Here is a 23,487-nt window from a genome sequence, read left to right on the forward strand (position 1 = left end):
TGCCCCTCTGGATCCACTACTCTGTGAGCGCCAAGGCTGTGCTTCCCGAGAGATGCTCCCAGCCAACGATTGAGCATGGCTGCAGTACCAGTGCAAGCCCATTCTTGTGAACTGTAGGACTCTGATGGGCATCTTGGTTCAGGTTTCTCCGCTGGTCTCTCTGTAGAATGATACTCCAACATACTCTTCCTTCCTTTTCTCTCTCCTATCCAGGTTAGACTTTCATTGAAATCTGAGGGCTCTCCCACCTTCCCTGGCTCTCTCCCTTCTGTCCTCCACAGGCTCTTCTATAAATCTCTTGCATATCTCTACCAACTTGACATCAACTTCACGGGAAACCGGAACTAACTCATGGATTGACATGTGCTGAGGCTCTCAAAGCCTTGCTACTCAAAGTGCAACAGAACTTTGACTTTACCTGAGACTTACTGAATTAGAATCTGCATTTTAGCAAGATATCAGGTAATTCCTGTGCACAGTTAAGTTTCAGAAGCACTAGCCTAGAATAATGGGCCAGTCTAAACACGTTCACCATGTAAAGAAATCTCATTTTCTTTATAATCCCAACATTTCATTGGACTACGTATAACCCGACCACGTATATTGTCTGCTTAATTAATATTTGTTACAGTGAATTTAAACAGTGGCAGAAAGACCACAATTCATTTTCTTGGTTCAGTGAAGTGAATTCACAACTCTCAACCTTCAGTTCTGTGAAGCCAGCTGTGCAGCTTCACTCTGTTTATTTGCTCTTGGTTTTATTGACAGGCTCACCACCTAGATAACGATCACCTCCAGTTCATCCTTCAGCGGATCGCAGGTTGTTCACCTGTATAATACTTCTGAGACTTCTGTATGTTCCATATATTCAGACTAACCTGTGGTAGAGACTATTGGTTGACTACATCAACATCTACTCCCCCTTCTCCTTAAGAACAAAATCTGAACTTTTTCTGCTCACGCTACCACCCGCTAAAAAAAGCCACAAACAAACAAAAACTATATTTTGCAATTGTCCTGACTGCTAGTGTGGGATGTAAATGGACACTTTGTATGCGATTTCCAGGAAGTATTCTTAAAAGGGAGGGGCAAACCCTTCCTCTGGTCTTCCTTCTTCCTGCTCTCTGGAATGCAGATAAGACAGCTAAGTTTCCAAAAGCCATCGTAGACTATGAGGCAATGCATCAAGAAGCAGCAAGGTAGGAGGAACCTGAATTCCTCATGACCTTGGAACTGCCATATCGGTCTTGGTCTGTCTCCTTAGGAGTTCTTTAATGTGAGATGAAAAAACACTTCTATTGTGCTTAAGCCACTGTTATCTTGGGTTTTTCTATAGCATGCAGCTAATCCTAATATAAATCATACAACTACTGGTGAGCACATACAGTGACTGAATAGACATTTTACATTTTGCATTGGGACAATATAGATGGAAATTTTGGTAAGGGAAGATAGAAAAACAAATGAGGGCAGTGCTATGGAATTAGTAGTGTTTTCCTATAACATTTGTCTTGCTTTAAGGAAAATAAATATGTTACAATTAATACTTATTGCTATAAAATGTCCAGCAGTATAAACAAAAATGTTCTCTTATTTAAGTTTTTTTATGTGTGTGCTCTATTGAAAAATAACTCATGGTAAAAGAAAAACAATAGTTTATATTCATTCATTTGTTTATTAATATATTCATTAAAACAAACATTTAAAAAGTGCCTATTTTGTACCAGGAACCATACAAAACATTGCAAATTTGAAGAAAAATAGGACAAAGTCTTCATGTTTAAGAGCTGATAACCTAGCGGAGAAGAGAGATGATACACAGATTATTAATACTTTGTAAAAAATGCAATGTCGTTAAATGCAAGGGCAGGATGTCTAGCCCTAGATGAGATTTAAAGGCATATAGGAGTTAGCCAGGCAGACAGGATAGGCTGAGGGAACAGTATCAATAAAGGACAGAAGTCCTATGTACAGGGAATTACAGGTAATTTTATGTAATAGATGAAGATGAAGGGGTCAACAAGACTAAGTGCTTTATATGCCATTCTACAGAAGGTAGACTTTGAATCCTAGAGAATCAGGAGCCATTAGAAGGTTTTAAAGCAGAGAAGTGACATGTCAGATTTATCTTTTATTTAAAATGCTCTGTTGCCATACGGTGACTATAGGTTTGAGGAAGACAACACTGGAAGCAAGGAGATCAGTTAAAAGGCTATTTTAGTAGTCCGGTCAAAATATAGTGATGGCCTGATGGTGAAAGGGCTGTGGAAATAGGGAACACAGATCGGAGACATATGTAGCAACTGACATCATCGGGATTCAATAAGTGATGTGCTGTGAGAGGTGAGGGAGGAGGAAGAGTTAAGAATGATTCAATGATTTCTGGCTTGAATGATGGTTAGAGGATGGTGTCACCAATTGTTCAAGACAAACGAATCCCCAAATCTCTGTATGTAACCCAGAACTTACACTTGAGCACAGGCTCTGTAGCCAGACTTTGCTACTTCTTTTGACTATGGGCCAGGTATTTAACCTCTCTGTTTGTTTGTTTTTCATTTATAAAGCGTTTGTTGTAAAATACAGTGTGAATGAGGATTCATTGAGTTAATACATGTAAAAGTACTTAGAACAACATATGGTACAAAGTGCTCCAGAAATATTGCTAATTATTATTATTATCATTGCAGTAATAATTAATCTCATGTGTCCAGAGTGAATTGGTTGCCCAGGAATGTGTATGAGGAGAAGTTGTTTGTGCATAGAATGTTGGGAAAAATCAACATTTAAGGGGTTTCAAAGAGGAAAAGACCATGCGAGATTTGAAGAAGAAAAATATTAGAGAAGTAAGAGAAAAGCCAGAGGGGTTCAATATAAAGAACCCAAGTGAGTAGAAAACTTCAAGAAGAAAGTGATCAACAATATCCAATAGAGCAGAGAGGCCAGTAAGACAGCAATACACAAATGCTGATTGTATTGTACAAGAAGGAGATGGTCGATGAACTTAAAGCAAGTTTAGGAGAGTGGCAGCGCTGAAACCAGGTGGCAGAGAGTTGAGAATAAAAAGATAAAGAAAGGGAAATAGCAAATAGGTACAGACTAGTCTTTGGAGAAGCTGAAGGGGGTGTGAAGTGAAGTAACCGAATAAGCTGGATTTGAGGTCAAGGGAGGGATGTTTTACAGACTAAAGAGAAATAAGGAATCACAGGAGAAAGTGAATGATCCGTGGCAGGAGGGTGGGAGAATAGAATTAGTGAAACATATAGAGGGATCAGCTTTGTGCAGGAGATACTTCATGTTCTTATAATTAAGAAAAGAGGAAAAAAGAAGGGAGTGGTTGTTGGTGTTTATAGGTGTGACAGAAGGGAAACAATGTTGAAGGAGGTCATGCCTAATGGCCAGAAATCTTTTTAACTGATATAGAAGGTAAATTCACTGGTCAGCCATCAATATTCTATTGCTCTATCATTCAAGATGCCCTAACAGAGAACTTAGCACGTGTTAGACTCTGTTGGAAATACTGATTTTTGCAAGATAAATTGTTGACTCTTAAGGAAATTTCCAATCTTGCTGATATCAAGATATTGCTGATATGTACATATAAAATATGACTGACAATGAAAGGCAGAATATGACCACTGCCAAGTGAGTTCAGCAGGCAGTAAGTACTCCTGGTATTATGTGGAGAGGAAAATTAGTGTGGACTTCCTTCTTGAAGAAGGACTTCTGCTGGGACTTTGAAGAATTGGTAGGCTGCAAATAAACAGAAAAGAAGGTAAGCTTGGGACAGACGGCAAAAATCAATGTAAGGAAAAGATGTGGCGTTTTCTGAATAGAACGCTCTTAGAATAATCTGAAAAACTATAGTGAAGGCATGAGTATTTTGCAAGAATAAAAGCTTCAGAGGGATTTGGAGGGGACAGACATTGGGGTGGACATTTGTATGAAGTCCATTTGAGCAGAAAAGGACACTTAGAAATGACGTTATCTGAAAGTTTTCATCTCCTGACACTGAGTCACATTAAAGGAAGTGACTAGTTCCTGGAGAGTGCTTGATGAAACAGGATATGGTCACTTTTGGTTTTGGGCCCATTTTAGTGTGTCAAGAAGTTTGTGAAAGGATGGTCATGTACTACATTCCTGGTTCTCATCAAACCCAGCCATATAGGCTGAGGAAATTCCAGAGCAGAGTTGAGTTCTGTAACATTGAGCAATCTATCTTCATGTATGCAGACCTATTTATACTCACACTTACTCCTCTCATGCCACCATCACCACCACAGCAATGGATGCCCCAATCACAGACACATTAGAGTGCCAGTGAGGCATGAGGGCTCCTTGAATCTAGTGATCGGGTTTTTTTGCCTGTGGATTTGTGGAGTTTTGTTGTTTTTCTATCAAACGAATTTCAAATGACAATTCCCATTCTCGAAGCCAGGGTTACGGATAATAAGCAATAGATGACCATCCATCTGAGCAAAGAGCATGCTCTCTATCCCTGTGTCAAGCCTTAGGCTGAGCCTCAAACCATCGTAACCTCCCAGGGTGTCTGAGCCAACTTTAGAGTCCAGGGAGGACTGGCAGGTGGGCGAGGAGCCCAGCGACTATCGTTTCTCTGTAGAATATTGGTTGCTGAGACAGATGTTCAGGATGGGAGTGAAGGAGTAGGTGGGAAAAGGACTTGCACTCAACAGGATTATTAGTATTGGATTAGTGATATATCTGGGCAGAGAAGGCAGACAGTTCCCTTGTCTTCCATTAACATGTGGGTTTAAGAATTTACTGTGTGTAAAATAGATGGGCAATACCAGAGAAAAGCTGCCAGTACATGAGGTCTCTTAGAAGCTCTTTCTTTTGAGACAATTATTGACATTGGTTTTGAATGCAAAATGCCTGAATTGTAATTCTAGTCATAGGCAATGTGCATAACATCAGGGCGTATGCGTCCTTGTGCACATGTGGAGAGTGAGGTTACTCTGAAAAGAGATGTCATTTTCCCATCCAAGATGGCTCATTTATTTTGATAGCTGCAAATGCACAAAAGAGAATGAGCATAGCCTTTGGTTGCAGGTGTTCCGAGGCGAGCGAGATTGGTGGGGGCTAAATGGTGGAAAACCTGTCGACTTCCTCTCCAAATAGAAGCTGGGAAATCATCCAACACGTCCCACTTTCCTGAGAGGAAGCAAGATGTGGGGACAGGAAGGCTGTGTCAATAAAGCTGTACAGCAAAGCCTTTGCGATTGTTTTTGCATCATAAATATTCTGCAGCCAAGTTTATGAAATTTTGATTCTGAACAATTGTAATTTGCTGACATTCTTCAATGAACTTGAAGAGGAACTGAGTTGGTGGTCCTTGCCCATGAAATCTTCTATAAAACAACACAGAAAGGAAACCTTGGAATGGGAGCCACCCTTGTCAAACCAAGAGCGCTAATTAGGGTATGGAAGATTGTGCTTCCGCATCACAACCTGCCCAGAAATTGGAGGATGTGGGCTTCTCAGGAGGGGTTTCCTGCTGGGGCCAGCAGCCTCGGGTTCTGGGATCTTACTGACCTTGACTTCAGAAATCATCCATTCCACAGTTCTAGAGTTGCTTCCCCAAATTCCTCCACGATGCTTCCAAAAGACTCTAAGACAGCATGCCTTCACCATCACCATCACGTCTTTCCCCAAACACACAGTCTCTCATTTCTGACATTCAATTCTTTTGGGTGATGACTCAGTTGAATTCAACACAGTCTTTCCCAACTCCATCAGCCCCTCCCTTCTTCCTCTGATTGTAACAGCCTCAAACATCCCTTACTTTGTCATTCCTCTCTAGCAACGGCTGCTTCTGGGTGACAGCAGTCAAAATGGGACAGAGAGAATTATTCTGCCTCCCACTGCTCCTGCTACTCAACTCTGTGTCCAAGTCTAGGAAGGGAAATATGTCAGGATGGTTTAAAGAAGGCTCAGGGGCTGGGGACTGAACCTAACATGGGGATACCTGAATCACTAATGAAATCCCTGAATCAAAATAGTGGTCTCTGTAGCAAGTTTCCTGTTTTGAAGGATCATGGATTTATGTGTCATGTTGCATCGGAAGGGAAGCGTCAAGTTCTAGCAGTGCTATGGAAAGACAGTATGGGAGGTCCACTGTGTTAGGCAAAGCTGTTGAAAGAACATATTGGATGGAAAAGTGAGAGGACAACTGATGAAAGGGTTCTAGACAAGGCTCTTTCCTTGAGCAAGACTAGAACCTTGTAGAACTGCCAGGTATTTTGTTTTCTCCTAGTCCTTCAACTGTGCAACAAATCTTTATTGCACACTGACTATGCACCAGGTACTGTTCTAAGTAATGGAGATGCGAGATAAAGCAATATCAGATGAAAAAAAGATGGCCAGAATAGGGCTTGTATTCTCATTCAACACATATTTACAGAGCATCTATGTCCCTAATTTCCAGGAATAGCTTTGGTTTACTCCTGCTGTCTCACGTAATTATTAGTACTTCACCATTTCACTCAAAAATTTCTCTGTTTGGTCAATACTTTACATGGTCGTGCTAACTCTTACATGCTTGGAGCTCTGTGAGGCACTGGGCATCCGAGAAGAGCTGGTCTTCAGGAAACTCACAGTTTAGCACGTAAACAAGCACACAAACAAAATAATCACCATTCAATAAGTGCAGAAATAAGTACAAGTTACTGAGAGAACTTGCCTAGATCTTAAAAAAAATAGTAGCAAGTGCTGGAAAATAAGGAGATGAAGGTAGAGGGGTGGGATGAGAACCGATTAGAATTAATCACTATTTTTTCTAACCGGAATAGACAGAAGAAACAGTATGTGCCCCAAACTAAAGAGCCATGAAAGAAAATGTCCTGTATGGGGACATTTTGTAAGTCCCCTGTATACAGTGAAAGGCCCAAATAATTTGAATATGACGAGAAACTAGAGTTTGCTAAAAGGAAAACATATAACTGATATAAATATATTTTAATATACACTTTTAAATATCTCATGTCCCTTTTCACACTCTGGGCCCCATCTCTGCCATGTATACACACACACATACACACACTCACACACAGCTGAAGAATGGAACTTATATGTATATGTGTATACATCTATATGTATAAGTTCCATATTTATATGCATTCCGTTCTTCAGCTGTGTGATAATCTAAGGGATATTTACGTAAGAGAGACCCAGAGAGTGAAAACTTCTGAGTGCTTTCTGGGCTTCTCCTTTTTCCTTCCTGACTTTTTACTTTCTCTCTGTGGGAGAATTTTGGTTTCTCCTCTTTTTGGAAACAAGTAAACTGTGTTAACCAGCCCCTTTGCTGATAGACATGGCCTTTTTATTGCTCTCTGGACAATGGAATGTGAAGGAATTGATCTGCAACATTTCCAGGCCTGTACTCTGAACACCTTCCCATGATCAGTTGTGTGCTGCTAGCTGGCCACCGACTGGGAGCAGAGCTCCCCACTTTTCTCTGCTTGATGTGAGGGAAAACAGCAATCTGACCTTGTTAAGCCATTGAGATTTAGGAGGTGCTAGTTACAGCAACCAGTGTTTATTACCTTAAATAATACACTTTTTCTTACCCTGGAACTGGACTAGGTAGATGAAGAAGGCCTAGGTTTTTTGTTTTGCTTTGTTTTGTTTAATTTTTGATCTCAGTGTCACCTATTGAAAGATTACAAACCTATGTCCTTTGAAGTGGGCCCGGGCGACTCCTCAGCTTATCTGATCATTCTAGCACCCCCATTCTTCCTCCAACATTTAGGAGAGAAACAAAACACATCGTCTGAAGATATCCAACTTCAACTCCTTCCATATTATTCAATTTTTATGAGCACAATTAGTGGAAAGAGCAATGAATTGGGATTTGCTTCTTGGCTTCTCTCACTAACTGGGTGCAGTTTGGGGGGGCTCCCTGAACCTCTCTAGTTTGGCTCTAGGTGACCACTCAAGCTCACTACCCTGCCCCTCCTTCCCATTACACACACTTTTACTCAAGACATCTCTGCTATGAGGCAGAAGCCAGAGTTTGTTCACTTATTAAACAAACTTTGAGCCTCAAGGACCCAAAAGCTCTAGGGATCCAGAGATAAATAAAACGAAGGTTATTCCCTTAAGGAGCCTGAAATCTGGTGACAGAGAAAGACATGTCAACTGAAAATTACAAGAAGGGTTTTGATGAAAATATGAACAGCTAGTAAGAGAGAGGGCCTGACTGACTCTATCCAGGGTTATCCTGAAGGCTTCATAGAGCACATGGCATTTCGTCTGGTTTCACAGGAGAAGGCTTCGTCAGGTGGAGTAGGGAGATGACGAAGGCACGCTAGGCACTGTATGTATGATACTGTAAATTCAAAGGAAAAGGTTAGAAGCAAGCATGTCACATACAGAGAACTATGAGGAATGCATTATTTTATTTTTTGTGTGTGTGAGGGAGATCAGCCCTGAGCTAACATCCATGCTAATCCTCCTCTTTTTGCTGAGGAAGACCGGCTCTGAGCTAAAATCTATTGCCAGTCCTCCTCCTTTTTTTCTTCCCCAAAGCCCCAGTAGATAGTTGTATGTCATAGCTGCACATCCTTCTAGTTGCTGTATGTGGGACACGGCCTCAGCATGGCGGGACAAGCGGTGCGTCGGTGCGCGCCCGGGATCCGAACCCGAGCCGACAGTAGCGGAGCGCGCGCACTTAACCGCTAAGCCATGGGGCCGGCCCTGAGGAATGCATTATTGTTGGAGCCTAATACTTGTGCAGATTGAAGAAATGGGTGGATCTAGATTGAGAAGGCGTTGGGAAGCAGCCTAAGGGACCCCAGCCTTATTTGGGGGTAAGGTCTTTACGTAGTGTAGCTGTCTTGATAAACTCATGATTTTATTAATAGTCTTGTTATGGTCGACACCATTTTATCGTTTAAACTGTGTGTATCTAGGGCTTTCCATGGTCCCTTTGAAGCTTTCTGAGCTATGATTTCATGTTTGGTGAGTCAGAGGGAGCAAGTAGGATCAGGAAGTGCTAAACAATGGGACTGGGACTAACCATTCTCCGAGGTCGAGGGCAGCTGATAAGGTCAGAGGGTGGGTCTCCCTCACCATCCTGCACTGGCCAGGCAGAGCGGGGCTCGGGGCAAACCTTGCTCTTCTACGGCAGAGCAGCAGTGTTGGAAGGTCTCGGATGCAGGGACACCTTCTGCCCTCCTTAATACCATCATTTGAATCTGCATCTACTTAAGTGCCATATACACAGTGGGTGCTCAACATATATTTATTGTTGACAATTACACTGACCTCCCTTAAAATCCTTATAACAGGAACAAGAATAAAGTGTTATCTTTGCAACTACAACTCCCCTGACTAAAATATATTATCATGATATGCACGTACATGTAACTTTTAGAGGAATAACAAATACTTTCTTGTCAAATAATGCACTTTTGTCTATAAATTTTGGAAATATATAATAATGGATGTAGAATAGTAGAGCTGGAAGGAAGCTGCGAGTTCATCTAACTCCTTATTTTTATAGATGATGAAACTAAGGCCCAGAGATATTTTGCCAGGTACTAAGGCTCTAATAGGATTTTGATATAAATGAAGTTCTTTCCAGTAAATTTATATCTATTTCCAATAAAATCAAAGATTCCTATAACCTCAGTATTGCTTTTACCTTTGAAAATATTGTCAGTAAGAACCTCAGAATTCTTCTTGGTCCATTATTACTTTCCTCAGTTAAGAAGTTTTCCACTAGACTGAATCTCTATGAAAGGAAGACATTTTGGTCTTCTGAACAGTACCCAGCACGTGTTATGTGTTCAAAAACTCTTGTCTAGTGAGATTTAGCCATGCATTTTGAATTCCTGCAAAATTCTAATGCTTCTATTAGCTAAACATTACAGATGTTCTTAAAGCACATTATTGAAGGAAGAAACAAACCATGTCTACAATATCACTACCAAATACTACTTTAAAAACAATCTTTCAGCATTTTCTGGAATACCCAGTGGATTTTTCAGATAGAAACTTCTGGTCTTTTCTAACTTTTGTGGGCTTTGTCGTGCTTTTGTAATGGCTGGTGGTCTCTTGCATTTACAGAAAACGTTAGGATGACCAGAGAAGTCTGCATATGGGTTTGCTTTGTACCCTGAATCTTCATTCAGATCCTTTTATGCTGAACCTGGGATGGAAACAGTTCTCTTAAATAAACTTGGCCCTTGGATCTTCTACAGAATGAAGAAATTATAGCCTTGAGGCCAGTGTAAAACCTCTGAGCCAGTGAGTCTCAAAGCCGTGGGGCCAGTTGATGAAGGATGCTCACTATTTGGGAGCTATGTCAAATAAAGTTGAGTATAATTTGAAAAATTATTTTAAATAAAATAGCTATTTAATCTATTACTTTCCGCGCTACAAACTACAGAAAGTCAAGCTTAAAAGGATCTTGGCTGGTTGGGAGAAGCAAAAGACAGACTAAGGATGGAGATGGTAGGGGATATGCAATAGTATGTGAATCCACTAATGCCCAAAATAGGAATCAGCTTCTAGGCAGAGCCTATGCTGTCTTCAAAGTCTTGTTAGTACCACCCAGCTACTGCTAACTGCTATTTATAACTGTTTCAGCTGGAGAACGTGATCTGTCTTCAAGGATAAGATCAGGATGGCTCGGAAATGGCTGTCACATTGTTGACTTTCTCATGACCTTCCCTCCCATATTACTGAGCAGGTGTTTTTAGAAGAGTTAGCCTAGTGGCGGGGGTGGGGGTGGGGGTCGGGGGGTGGAGGGGTGGGGGGGGAATCCCCCAAACAACAAGAGCACAACAGTTGAAGATGATTTTCTCAGTTGATAACCCTGGAACAGGACCCCCAGGGAAGGAATCAGAGTAAACACCTTCACGTTCAGGAAACAATGCATGTCACTCGCTGATCACAACCTGTTGCTCCACCCCTGTTAAAGGAACCTGTAAAGCTAAACTCTTGCAAGTTTTCCAGATTCTCAGGGTTCACCTCCCACAGTAAATGCAGGCAACTGTACAAGGAAAAAAGTGACCAAATAAAACTCAGAACTCTGTCCATAAACATAAATGTATTTTCCATAGTTATAATTAATATGCATATATTTACTTTTTACATTTTCATACATGAAATGACTTCCTATATATTTTAAAATGCTTACTAGTCACATTTTTTCTAGTATTTGAGCACCTAGGAGAAGAATTAACTGCTTCTTTGATCACATTGAACACAATACATGCTTCCAGCTCATCACCTCTAGTCCTCAGGCATCTCCATGTTGCATGTCCACTTTGAGAAGCTCTCAGAAGGTAGGGACAATGCCTGATTCATTCCTCTGTCTCCAGTGATTAGCATACTGTTAGCCCATCATAGATACCCAATAAGAATTTCTTGATTAAAAGACAATTTCCAAGGGAGCATACCATGGTATCCTAACTTCTTTTAACTTCCAACACGTTTTACATATTAACATCAAGTTGTCTCAACAACCTCTTTTAAATACATGTACCCTCCCCAGTGTTGTGCTAATTCTGGGCTGTCAGTTAGTAAATTCTTCTAATATACTGAATCTATTTCATCAAAGTTTATTCCATCAGTAAAGTTTGCTCTTTAAATTAGTAGAGTTCAGTTTTGACCACCATTGCATTTTAACACATTTTAACATTGAATAGGGCAACATCTGTGACATTTTGGAAAGCCTATATTGCCACGTTCCCTGAAGTAAAAAAATTTAAGAACTTAGAAAGTTTAGTTAGAACTAAGGTAGAAAACAATAAGAGGAAAATTAAGGCAAAAAACTACAAAGAAAAAAATATGACATTGACTCCAACTTTAGAAAGTAATCCTACATGATGAAGAAATATATTCAGTTTTGACTTACACAACTTTTTTTTTTGGTGAGGAAGATTAGCCCTGAACTAACATCTATTGCCAATTCTTCTCTTTTTGCTGAGGAAGATTCGCCCTGGGCTAACATCTGTGCCCATCTTCCTTTACTTTATACGTGGACACCTGCCACATCATGGCTTGATAAGCAGTGCATATGTCCGTGCCTGGGATATGAACCTGTAAACCCCAGACCACCGAATTGGAGCATGAAAACTTAACCACTACGCCACTGGGCCAGCCCTGATTTACACACTTTTACCCACATTTTCACACAAATTTGAATTTTCCTGAAGATAAGACAATTAAGCGATTATCTATCTGAATCTACTTAAAACAATTATCTATGCTTAAAACAGGAAAGGGAAAAAGCTGATCTGAAAAGTAGCAAAATAGTGGCCGATTTCTGTGTTTTGTTATTCATGAATTTTCAAATATATAAAATGAAGTCAAGTCTTACTGAAATGGAGAAAATAACACGTGGTCGTCAGAAGACGGGGTTGTTGTCCTGGAAACATTTCCTTTTTAAATTGTGAAACTGACAAGCCCAACACACCAAAGACTAAGTTCTAAATCTGAAGATTGACAGTTTGCAAAGCCTCGCAGTATATATTTAGCCACAAGGTCATCTATCCGCCAGATGACATCAGCAAGAGGTTTGCATATTTCAGCTGACACTGACAAAGATGAATTTATGTCAGAATAGCAGGGACAAGTATGAGGAAGTTCGAGGAAATACCCGCCCACAAGTAGGGTGGTTGTGAAAGGATTGCTGAGAAGTCCTGGGCTGAGCCTGAGAGAGACAGAGCTACGTGCAGCCCAGTTTACAAATATTTCATTTATTCCTGGTGACACAGCTGCAGAGATACAAGAAATCATTTTAAAAAATTATCAATAAAAATGTGTTCTTTAATTGTTTCCATTGGATTTGTGTGCTGAAAGGTCTGGTTTTCACAGCTCAGGTGTTCATACTTCCTTACTAAATATTTACTAACCACAGACACTGTGAGAAAATTTAGGCTGGTTTTCATGATGTGACACAAAGTTGTTGAAGGGACATTTTATAGAAAGAACTGGCAGCCTAACAGGGAAAGCAGAATTTTACCTCCATTTCTCTGTACAGTGTCAACTGGCTTGAAAGAGTTTATCCAGATTTGATAGTTTCTCTTGTTTTGTTTGTTTGCTTGTTGATTTTTAGTCATTATTGATTATTTGTTTCTACAAAATTATTTTTTAGTTTCATTTAAATGCATCCCTTAGGTACCTGGAAATTATCTGACACTCTACGTTTAGGAAAAGTGCAAATGACAAGAACACAAATATCATAGTTTCTTTAGTCCAATTTCTCTACCTCAGTGCTATTAACATTTTGGGCTGGTTAATGCATTGCTCTGGGCTGGGCGAGGGGGCCGTCCTATGCGTTGTAGGATGTTCAACAGCATCCCTGGACTCTACTAACTAGATGCCAGTAGCAACCCTACCCCCTTCCCCTAGTTGTGACAATCAAAAATGCCTCTAGGTTTGTCAAATGTCCCTTGGGGGCCAAAATAGCCTTTGGCTGAGAACCACTGATTTAGATCACATAATTAAAATCATAATAATTAATGGACATTCATAGAGAAAGCTATAAAATTAAATAACTATTCTAGCTTCACTAAAGCAAAGTAAAAAAATCCTATGGGTTATTTCCTGTTATTGGTGTACATTCAGCCCAATTTCTAGAAATAGACCATAACCATGAATATTCATGAGTGGCTCTGAAGTCCTAGCCACATCCTGCGTTGTCTGAGAACGAGGAAACGTTTCTGTCGAATTCCATGTGTTCCAGCAATATCATGTAGATCACGTAGTTGCATCTCCTGTTTTATAGATGAGAGACTAAGACACATAGCTGTCGGATGCATTGCTTCAGTTCACCCAGAACCAGATCACCAGTCTCAAGTTCCTGAATCATTATTCTTTCAATTACCCAATAGACTAGAATGATTTTTAACAGCAAGAAATTAATAAAGGTTTCTGGTCAATTAGAATATTCACTTGAAACTTTCAATTAATTATTATTCTAGTAGTAGAACCAAACTTCAGTATACTCTTAAATTTAATAGATTTTGATCTCCTCTTGATGGTGAGAAGTACTTTGGAAATCTAAGCATTAACTAACTCACCATTCAGTGTTCTCCATTCAGTGTTAGAAATATTATCGTTTGTCCATAAAGTCTGAGAAAACAAAGACCAAACATTCACATGTCTGAATATAGCAAAGTAATATTCATATACCTAACTGTGGGCTATAGGTCATTCATTCAGCACACAGTTATTGAGTATTGCTTATGTTCCAGGCACTGTTCCAGGCACTGATGATACGGTAATGAAGTAAAAGGGGATGAATTAATGGGTAAGTTTTAAATCAGGCAATTGTGGAAGTCATGGAAGGCCTTTCTGAGGAGGAGACATTTAAGCAAATTTGATTAAAGTGAGGAAGCACTGCATGTGGAAGGGTGCTCAATAAATGCTCCCAGCAGAGGGACCCATAGCAGGGACAAGCCCAGACTAGAAACAAGTTTGGTCATGTAAGGAGTTTATTTTGAATGTGATGGGAAACTAACGGAGAATTTTGAGCAAGGGCAAAGATTTGAGCAGATATTTAAAAAATATATTTGAGCAATATTTTGTGAATATTGCCTTTTCTCCCAAATTTCCATGAATGACTGGGCTAGGCTTATGCAACGTTGAGATTTGTAAAATAGCAAAGTGATTTGGAGACTTCAGATCTTTGTTCTTTCATGTGTTTGATGAGAATCCTCCTATCAGACCTGGAGGATCCGCTGTGTAAGGGTGTGAAGTGCAATCATGGTGATATTTGCTCCCTGGGGGAGCTGTGCTGAATTCCCAGAGTCTCCATAATAAATTTGTTTCTGGAAATGGTGACAAGTCTGTCACTTGTGGCCTAGCATACTGTGATGGCAGCTACTATGAAAGACCTGCGGGGTCTGGATCATCTTCCTTCTGCACCAACCAGAAGATGAGCCATAGAACAAGGGGCTCGTTATCTGTTAAAGATAAACAGATAAACAGCTACAAGTAGCCATTACAGCTGATGTCCTTATCCAGAGCTGACCCGAAGTCTCTTTGAACTGGATTCTCATTGAACTCCAAGAAAACCTGATGTTAGAATAATGTTAAATGCTTTATAAAAAAATTTGAAAGCCAGAAGATTTAGAGAGTTGAAGCTGAAAGCTGGTTTGTTGTCTAGTTTCTTGGTTCCAATGACATTATTTCACACTATATAATATATTCAATTATCTGTGAGCTATTCTGAAATTGCATTACAGATAAGGACAGAACAGTGAGATACAGAATTATAGTACAGAATATACAGTTTTAGTCAGAATATACAGAGTAGGAACAAACTTTATCATAAAGAACGTCTGTTGATGAGTAGATTGACAGTACAACCTAAGTTTTTCTTCCTATTCGGAACTGTAACTGATGGATTGCATGAAGGCCCAGTCTATTACTCTGTGATGTGTGGGTGTGCATGTGTGTGGGTAAGGATTTGGGGAGAATGCTGTTACTGCTCATTCAAGGACAGGCTGTGAAAGCCTAACGGAAGAATCTGCCCCAGGTCACACTTTCCTAGACATGGTTCTCTTTACTCTTGTAGGCAAAATGGATGTCATTTGGAAATGCCGATTGTGGCTGTAAAGTCACGTTCACACGTCTTTCCTATAATAGTAGGCGTTATTCTGCCTTCTAGTTAATACAGAAATAATCTCACCTATAGGACCAGCCATGTCACCACTCTCGCCCCCACCCCCAAAATACTCACACTTGAGTTTGAGGTATCACAGAAATAGATTGGATTCTTTGGGGGGTAGAAGTGGTTAAAAAGACAGGATATGGGGGCCAGCCTAGTGGCGTAGTGTTAAGTTCGTGTGCTCCGCTTCGGTGGCCTGGGGTTTGCAGGTTCTGATCCTGGGCGCGGTCCTACACACTGCTTAGCAAGCCATACTGTGGCAGGCATCCCACATATAAAGTGGAGGAAGATGGGAATGGATGTTAGCCCAGGGCCAATCTTCCTCAGCAAAAAGAGGAGGATTCGCAACAGACGTTAGCTCAGGGCTAATCTTCCTCACCAAAAAAAAAAAAAAAAGACAGGATGTGAATAAAGTATAGTATTCTCACCAGAAGTAATTCTATGTTATGTGTCCCTTCAAAGACCTTTTTAAGACAAACTGACTTATTCTGCCAGAAAGTTACGATTTTACCAGTTATTTTAGTTGAATATTGGCATTTTTATGTTACAACCTAATATATTGGTCTTAGGGTTTGTGGTGAGAGTGGGGAATGGTGGGTAAGCGTAATTTAATCTTAAGCTATATAATGCTATAAAAATACTTCCATACTTAAGAACATTATGTTTTATATCTCCGAGGGCAAAAATAACTGCCAAGTTAATATTTTTTGGAACAGATTTATTTTTCATGAACTTTACTATCAGAAAAGAAAAAACAAGATAGATATTTCTAGGTTCAACTTGACCCCTATAAAATGACTAGAGTGGACTTCATGAGATGCCTCCTCAAATGTCTTGAAAGTTAACAAATGGCTTTTATAGGAATATTACTAATTTTCCTGCTTAAAATTTTGCAGAGGTGTGTCTGAAAGAATATTAGAGTAAAATACATCAGGAAAAGTTAAATAGCTAAAAAATTACTTATTTTAGCCTTAATCTGATTAAGTGTCTTTAAAATAATCACTAATCTGTTTGGATGCATGCAAAGGACTTTTATGCAACAAAAATTATTAGTCTATTTTATAATCCCATATTTAATATAGACACAGAGAAAGTGTCATTATCACCTCCTTTTGGTGTTATACACAATTGGCCACTGAAATGCCATGTGAGTGTGCTTGGGTGTATGTATAGTGTGCAGTAGCACACACCGGGGGGGCTGTGAAGTCTCATGTGAGGAAGCTGTTCCTTAAGGATCTCTGAGGAACTGGTGGGATAAAAAAGCACGTGCTCTGGAGGGCCTGATGGCTCACCAGTGCTCAGCCTTCCACAGAAGCCCTCTGTGGTGGCATTCATTCACTCAGGAAGCTCTCCACTCCCGTACCACCCTACACACTCTAACTACCTCTGGCTCTAAGCAACAGCTTTTGGAATAGGCATAAGTCATCCAAGCCCCTGAGATGCCATTTACTAATCCAGACTTGCCCCAACTCCATATCACTTGGGTCTTTCAGCCGTGGCCTGACCATTCGCAATGCTTCCCGGAGCCATCTATTGACATGAAATAACAGAAGGTGGTGGTCTATTTATGTCTCAGCTGCTAAGAAGGGGACTGCTCTCATTATGAATCAGAGGTTTGAAAGTGAAGAGAAAAATCTCTCCTATTTTTCCCCCAGTTATGTTTCTTCAAAATAGAGGAGAGCTGCCATTTTTCTCATCATAGAACATAAAAATATTCATTATAAAAATCAAGAAAAAGACAAAAAAAAGCCTATAATCTTACTAACCAACAATAACCATATTTTGCTACACATAACATTTTGGTACATATAACGCTTTTAAACTTTTCCTATGCAATTACATTATGTCTATATAATTAAAAATCTTTAAAGGCAACAGACTATTATTTCTATTTAATAATTTTTTAAAAAGTTCAATGGTATATTATGAGCATCTGTACATGTCAAGAAAAATAGATCTGCATCAACAGTTTGTTGGCTACAGAGTATTTTTTGCAGGAATACACCACCATTTATTTAAGAAGTATCTTATTGTTGGGCATTTAGTTGACTATTTCTATTTTATGTTATTATAAATAACCTTGGAATAAAAGTCCCGAAAGATCCATCTTTTCAATTTTCTGATTATCACCTTCAGATGTATTCCTGGAAGTGGGACTTTCTGGTAAAAATATGCTATTTTTAAGGGTTTTTGATGCATGCTACAAAATTGCCCCCAAGAAAGTATATATCACTTTATCCTTCCACCAATAGTTGATGAGTGCGGAAGGCTTCTTTTTTGATTCAGCCTTCACAGCGTTATGCATTTATTTCTGTTGGCTCATGACAGAAGATAAACTCTATGGAGTTAGTGTAGATTTGAGAAGGAAAAAAAAGGCTCAGAGAAGTTGGGACTATTCTGTGGCCGTCTTTGTATCACAAATGTGAACCTTCCTTCCTGCCTACGTGTTTGTGGGGAGCAGGCCGTGTTTTGGGCCATGTGTGGCATGCTAATACTGTATGGCAAATGTTTACAGCTTGAAAAAGGCTTCGCTACAGTTTGATGTGGATCCAGGAGGAAGTGGAGGAGTCCCATAGTGTTTGTAAAACTCAGCATGAGAAAATAATCCCCTTCCCGCACAGTGGGTTTCAACAGTCAAAAGCTGTATGAGAGGGCCAAGGGGAATGAGAACTCCTTCCTCTGCCGCATGCTTTAAGGACTTTAGAGAAGTACTCTGTGATAGTCTGCAAAATAAGGGCATAAATCCACAGGAACGAGATTCTTTATTCTGCCAACACTCCTTGTCAATGCTCTAGGAAAAAATATATATAAATTCAAAAGGCTACATTAAAAAAAAGAAATGGAAATGTATTAAATTGTTGGCAGAAATATATTTCTGACAAAATGACAAAATCTGGGAGCTGTTAGTAAAAGCATTTAGTTGAAAATTTTTCATCCTTCTTTGAGAATCCCGATGAGTAAACATTATAAAATCAAATTCATGTAGTAGGCTAATCATTTAAATACTTCAGTAAAATTCATCATTTAAACTATCCCATAATACCACATTGCTGGGTTGGAAATCAGTTAGAAGTAGGCTCGTCAAAGGCAATTGTTTCTACATTCTGTTTCTTGTCTTTCTAGAAATGCCTTTATACAATCGGTTATTTCATTTCTGATCTTGCCCGGCTGGACTGACCTGTTTTACTTGGGTCTTATTGGAGGGTTGCAGCAGGGGAGTGACATGTGTGTTTTCTCAAATGTGTCTCTACTGTCCCTTTCTTCTGGGCTGGTGGAAATAGTGAGTGACTCCCACTTCCATCAGCCCAGTATACATGAGGCAACCAGACCTCTTAGAACTTTCCTTAACTTTCCAGCTTAGTTGATACTAGTAAACTAGATATGTAGTTTATGTAGGTTGATCAAATGGGTTATAGGCATTCTGTTCTTTCTCTAGTTACAAGGTGGGAGATGGAGGGAATCCCACCACTAATATCACCAAGTGGACCCTCCAATTCCAGAGCCTGTTCTGAGGCATTCTTGTCTGGCTTTGCCAATTTGTCATTCAGATGCCACAATCTATTCTCCTGCCTTTTCCTATTGTTCATTTCTGTGACGCTCTTTCCTTTGATTTCTTCCTGTCCTCATGGTTTACTACTATATCCTGAAGCTCAAATTCCTATCATTGCTTGAGCTTTTCTATATTATTTCAGATGAGCTGCTTGGCTCCGTTTTTTCTGGCCCAAAGTGAGACCCCAGCTATACGTCATTGTGGTGGACACGTGCAACCATAAATTTTTTGTGTCTGAGATAGAATGACAGATTTATTCTTGGTAATGACTTTATTCTTTGTACTCCTCTTTATTATTTTTGGAGTGGTAAGCAAGGTGAGAATAGTTGTGTTTGGCCCATTGAATAATGATAAGATTCAAATAATTTAAGTATCAACAAAAAATTGGGGGAGAGAAGTTCAATATCTAAAATGAATGATAATTTTTCTATGATGCAGTGTTTTCTCTTCAGATATTAAACATCCTACTTCAGGTTAATACTCAGTGGTAATAATGGGTTGATAGAAATCAAACAGATCCAAAACTGAGTTGTCTTGTGTTTATCCAAATGGTAAAGAGACAATATTAGTTAATTTTGCCTGCTTGGAACAAGTTCCATTTATATGAACCTCTGACAATGATATGTGTCATTCCCTCACAAGACAATGTGACACTAAAAGCAAAATGTTTGCGTGTCCCTAGAACCAGGTGCTTTAAGATCTAACGTATGTCAGCAACAGGAAGGTGGCAGGTGGTCTCCCTTTTAGATTCAGACACTGTACTCAAGTAGTTAACAAACTATTAAAATATTTGAGTTCTGGTAATACGCCTTCAGGAAAAGGAGGAATAGGAGGTGGGGCTGAAGAGGAGAAGAAAAGACTTGGTGGATCTCATGTCTATACTGCCTTTGCAAAAGTTTGGAGATAGAAAGTCTAGCCAAGTGGTTTGAACAGTCTCTTTATTCGTAAGGTCTACCCAGCACACATTAGAAAGAAGTGGTATAGTGTCATGGTTAAGGGCAAAAACTCTATAGCCAGACTGCCTCAATTTGAACATGAAGTCAACCACTTCCTAGCTGAGTGATCTTGGGCAAATTATTTAACATTTTCATGCTTCAGTTTTCTTCACTATACAATGGAGATCCTAATGAGTCTTACTTCCTCAGGGTTATTATGAATATGCAATGCAGAACTGCATGTGAAGTACTTAGAATAATGCCTAGCACCGATCGAATAGTTGATAGTGGCGTCACTAACACGAGCATCACCAGATTTTACCTTAAGAAGGATAAGCTAGTTTTAATATGAGAAGGTCCAAGAAATTACAGAAAAAAAATTTTTTGTCAGCTGCCAATAGTAGGAGAATTCTTCCTACGGGATTCCAGAAGGAGGAAAGGTAGTGAAATAATTTTTTAAAAATATTTTTTTATTATTTTTTATAATAAATTGTATTTTCAAAATTATCGTAGAGTAAAATTGGCTTTTTTCTTTTGTTATACAGTTTTATGAATGTATAGTATTAATACATGTAGAGGTTTGTACAACCACCACTACATTTAGAAGAGAGAACGGTTATATCAACACAAACAATTCCTCCTATGCTTCTCCTTTGCAACTAAACCATCTCTCACCCCTGACAACCACTAAGCTGTTTTCTATCATAATAGTTTTGACTTTTTGAGAATGTGATATAAGTGGAATCGTATATTGTCATCTTTTCAGATCAACTGCTCTCACTCATCTTAATGACTTTGAGATTCGTCCATGATGCTGCGTGTAGCTATATTTTGTTCCTTGTTATTGCTGAATATTCCATGTACCACAGTTTATTTATCTAGTCACTTGTTCAAGCACATTTGTGGATAGAGCTGTTATAAACATTTGTGTACAAGTTTTTGTGTGAACATAAGTTTTATTTCATTTCTGTAGGATCCCATATTTGTGACTTATACTTCAGTTGGAAGAGAAGAAACCTCAGTAGTCAAAGAAGTGAACTAAGTAAGAGGATTTCAATCATATTAGTGACAGCCCTACAGAGACTCCAATAATATAAAAACACCTGTTAAATTCACGGACATTTTAAATAGGAAAGCTTAATAAAAAATGTGGTTAGCTGATATCTTTCTTCCTTAACTTCATGAAGAGTATATGTTTATTGTTCATTTTGGGGTGTTTTTTGTTTGTCTTTTCTATTTCAAGCAGAATTTTTATCTAGAACTTCCAAAGGTCTAACATTGTGTTGAAATTCCCATTCAGTAATGCCACTGTTTTCTAAGTTTGATAAAGTCCTTTTCCTTTTCCAGTCCTGAAAGCAAGACTATTTTTAATGGTTTCACCATGATCATCAAAATAACCTTTTACAAAAACAACTTTGGACTAAGGTAATTGCTTCTCTCTTTGCTGAGAGTTGAGAAATAAAGCAAAACTGTCCACGTGTTAGGAAACTAAAATTGAATACAACAAGAAGTCCAAATATTAGTGTTTTTTCCTGTTGAGCTAAATAAAGCTTCTGCTGATTCTTCAAAGTTTCCTATAACGTGTTAGAACTAGAGTTAGGCAGTTAAAAACTCTTTTCTCTGGTAGTTTGGCAGTTTAGTTTCCACCGTCATTTACTCTGCTATAAAAGAAAATTTATCACAAATTGTTTTAGTCTCTCGGAACATTTTCACTGCCAGATGAAGTCAACAGTTAATGGATTCTCATTCAAAACAGAACAGCAGCAATATCAACTAGTGTGATTCTAAAAACACTAGGAAACATTGTTTAGATGTTGAAAATAAAAACCATTCCCAGCTAGGAGAAGGAAGGTGGGGCTGGCCTGCTTTAGAAGATTTATAATGTCTCCACGGATCTGAAGAGAATTTATCAGACAATTTTTATCTGGGGAAGACTTGACAGAAACAAAATCATACTATTTCACACGTTCAGTTTCTTTTGTAACCACCTTCCCATCATGGGAATTTTATTCTATGTGGATGAATTCCCTTGTGGAGGCTATGTCTTTGGTTTATAAGATTTTGTGCACGTAAAGAATTCCTTACAGAAAATTGTAAACAGAAAAAATAAAAACGTGCAGAGAAAAGAGAATATTATGTAGTTATCCTTTAGTATTTTCTTTTCTACATAGAAGCCCTGGAAAACCTATTTGATAAGAGCAGGTTGCTTTATGAGCAATAACTTTCATGGCCAAAGATTTGATTATCTTTGAGGATAGTTTCATCAAACTGTGATACACCAATAAGTTACCCTTCTCCATGTTAGGGAAATATCTCAATGGTTATCACATTGAAATTGCATGATTATGTCACCTGAAGACTTTTTAGTGTTGTATTTCTCTTCATGGTTTGAGTGAATTCTGTAAACACTACATTGATAATTAGTTTCTCATCTATGGAGACTCAAAACTTTGTATGTCTGCAAACTCAAATATACAGAAATATACTCAGAGTCTGCTGAGTAATACAAATAATCCTTAAGGATTGGAAATCCTTGTTTCTTGACTGGGCTCTCCTGTGAGTTAGTTTTGGAAACTTGGACCTCAGTTTTCTATAAAGTGTATTTTGAAGTTAGTCAAATGTTGGTTTAAATCCTAGCGTTGCCATCTAATAACTGTCATTTGGGAGTAAGTTATTTAACTAATATGATCTTTACTTTGTTTATCTTTAAAATAGTGAAAGTTGTTTTTGGCATGCCTCCCTAATAAAATAGAAGTAATGCATTGTGAGAGCACTTAGAGGCCTCTCAGGTTCTATACAAATATAAGGTATTATCATTTAAAACTAAAGCTATACTGAAAGAGAAGACTGACTTGGGCCATAGCTACACGCCAGTGATAAGATCTACGGTGATGCCATTGACATGGCTGATATTTCTAGATTGTTGTTATTTGGATACTTGTTCCAATAAATCCTGATTCTCCTGAAAGCTATGGTCAAGTTTTAGAATCGTTTTTTGCTGCCAAGTGAGTAGAGACAGCTTTGGGCATAGACTTAGCCTTTGACAGATGCACTGACTTTTCCATGCAGAAGTCTGTCTCCCACAAATATTGCTTACCAAAGAGGAGCTTGTTCACAGAGCAGGATCTGGACTGATATTTCTTACACTGGAAAATCTTTATATCCTCTCTGGCCAGACCAGCTCAAAGACTATCATCTACAGCCTGCACAACTGAATGGTGCACTTGAGATGAGGAGAAATATGAGCCTTCTTTATCTAGTAAGGTGAGTGATTCTTTGGGACTTTGAGCATGGTTTCTTTTTGTGTCAGATTCTGAAATCCCCCTAGGAGCATGGAAGGACTTCCTAAGCCATTAGGT

At 39.0% G+C, this 23,487-nt stretch overlaps 1 long non-coding RNA gene across 4 annotated transcripts in view; it reads left to right on the forward strand.

The window, feature by feature from the left end:
* Positions 1-23,487, forward strand: part of LOC131419165 (uncharacterized) — a 51,940-nt gene that overhangs the window by 2,564 nt on the left and 25,889 nt on the right. For 2 of the 4 annotated variants that reach the window (XR_009223158.1, XR_009223159.1), the window contains exons 2-3: positions 14,226-14,281; positions 23,305-23,392. This is a non-coding gene — a long non-coding RNA (uncharacterized LOC131419165). Of the gene's footprint in view, positions 1-14,225; positions 14,282-21,106; positions 21,171-23,304; positions 23,393-23,487 lie in introns of those variants that run through there. The other 2 variants (XR_009223160.1, XR_009223161.1) reach the window with 2 other exon arrangements.

The sequence above is a fragment of the Diceros bicornis genome, chromosome 20, assembly GCF_020826845.1.
Source record: "Diceros bicornis minor isolate mBicDic1 chromosome 20, mDicBic1.mat.cur, whole genome shotgun sequence".
NCBI classification, from domain to species: Eukaryota; Metazoa; Chordata; class Mammalia; order Perissodactyla; family Rhinocerotidae; genus Diceros; species Diceros bicornis.